The sequence below is a fragment of the Clupea harengus genome, unplaced genomic scaffold (genome assembly GCF_900700415.2).
Source record: "Clupea harengus unplaced genomic scaffold, Ch_v2.0.2, whole genome shotgun sequence".
In the NCBI taxonomy this organism is placed as follows: Eukaryota; Metazoa; Chordata; class Actinopteri; order Clupeiformes; family Clupeidae; genus Clupea; species Clupea harengus.
The window spans coordinates 1-2500 of NW_024880570.1; positions in this window are offsets into that span (position 1 = coordinate 1).

The window sequence follows — 2500 nt, forward strand, 5'->3', positions numbered from 1 at the left end:
AAACTGTCACTAAGCAGAATGGGTGAGTATCAAACACTCTAGCTGGATGTACTGGATGAGTTTTAAGTTAATATAGAATTACTTACAATGTTAATCCTTACATTGTATTTGACTGAATGTTAATGGACATTAAGCCGTTTTGTAAACACACAAGAAATCTGTCACTTAAATCATAAAAATATAGGAACTATACTATTAGTGTTTTTGATATTAGTTTGAGAAACTGAACGTGCAGCCGGGTAAAGATAGAAGGGGAGGGAGGAAAAGGGGATTTCTGCAGTTAATGCTCAGGTGCATCCTGTACACTAGAATGCATTGTCTCCGCCTGGCAGTTAGACAGTAACTCTGCCAGGTAAAGTGTGGATGGGTCTCTCTCTCTCTCCTTTTCACACACAAATCTCATTTATGTATCGGGTAAAAACAACATCAGATAGATTTCACATTTTCATTCACACTTTCATGCCAGTTAACCTGGTTGTGAACTATCCTAGCTATCTCTATTTTAGGGAACCATCTTAACAGTTCATATTTGCTAGTATGTCTAACACGAAACTCTTTATAATGTAAAGTGAATATAAACCTGTGTTAATATGAAGCTGCACAGGAACACAGATGGTTTTTAACCTGTCATACCTATCCTAGCTTTTGCTAGCTTAGGGAACCACCTTAACAGTTGGCAGCTGCTAGCGTGCGATGAACTCTTGTTAAAGTGTGAATATGAATTTGTTAATATGAAGCTACCCTTAGGGTTTCTACCTTTTCCTTTTATAATTTAATCAATTAAATCGAGGAGACGGGCTAAGAGAAGGGCTTACTCTGATATCAATGGAACATTAGTAACATTAACATGTAACATCTACCCCTCGCCCGTCTCAAACACATTGATGTGTTCAACATAATGAATATAACGTGTTCATCTCATTACTATCATACCTCTCTATCTCTGTCCTTGTGTCTAGGAATCTCCTCTCCACTGTGTGACCCCTATCAGTTAGTGGAGTGAAGCAATATCAGCATTTCTGAGGAGAAACAGCTGGGAAGGGACCAACACTGTATGGACTTGTGCATTAATCCTGTGGTCTGTTCAGTGTAATGAATGTAGATATACTGTAGTGTTTTGTGAACAGTATTCATTGATTTAGGTTTTGGTTCATGTGCTCCAGTGACAACTCCATATGACCTGTCACACTTCACTGTCATCTTGTAGCTTTGTTGTGTTTGTTGTTTATTGATGTTGTTGTTTATTTTCCCCTCTTTTCCCTCATTGTGATTTTTAAAATTAAAATAACCTATAAAACCTCTGTACAGAATAAAGCACCTTCATAGAGTGTAATTTCAGCTCTATATAATGAGATGATAACGAACATGTCAGTGTCTTTGTGAATGGTGATAGTCTGTGGGCTATGCAGTTTGTGTTCAGACATTGAGTTAGGTTTTGTTGCCATTGATTTAGGTTCACTGCATGAAAAGAGGTGTATCTCGGACTCCTGCATTCCTGTATACTCTACATACTCTACTGTGTGTGTGTGTGTGTGTGTGTGTGTGTGTGTGTGTGTGTGCGTGTGTGTGTACCAGGTTTTGGGGCCTTCCTGGGGCCATAAACTGCCTTACGAGAGCTGATTCTGACAGCCACTTTGGTCAGAGCTGAAAAGGATATTGTGAAACCTTGCTTACCCACACATTTGTGTCACACACACATTAAAACACGAGCCCTGTGTCAGAAGAGTATAACCAAATGGTCTTAGAAAAGTCTAGTCTTAAAAAAGAGAATTGTGTAGCTGAACTTTTTGACAGGAATGGTATCAACGGTGTCATTTATGAATAGTTTAATTGTGACCTACACTGCAGCACACACACACTCACACACACACACACACACACACACACACACTCACACACACACAGAACCATACACACTCACACACACACACACACACACTCCCTCACACACACCCACTACACACTCCTTCTCACACACACACACACACACACACACACACAGAACCATACACATACGTGCGAGAGGCCATCACAGCTATGGGCGTTAGCTGTCAGTAAACGAGGCTGTGACGGCCCACGCAGCCAATGAGCAAGAAGTGTCCACAAACTAACTTCCTTTCAGACGAGTGGGTGGCCTTTCACTTCACTTCACCTCACCCTCAACCCGGGAATGGTATCAACGTTGTCATTTATGAATAGTTTAATTGTTTAATATTTAACTCGGAGTAAGAACATCATAACACATCCACTTTATTTCTCACTCCTTGTCTTTTTTGCAGCAAAGCACATCGGATGAAAAGATTAACATACGTCTCTTCTGCTTTCTCAAATCCACTGGTCACTCGGAGTACAGAGAAATGAGGTCAGACGCCTTCTAGGTAAAAAGCACTTGCACAAGCACAAGAAGCGTGCTACCCCACCTTTTCTGGTTCCTCTTAGAACCACTTCTGTTGAATGGGAAATGATGCACATCTGTGAGGGAACCGGCACCTAAGGCGTT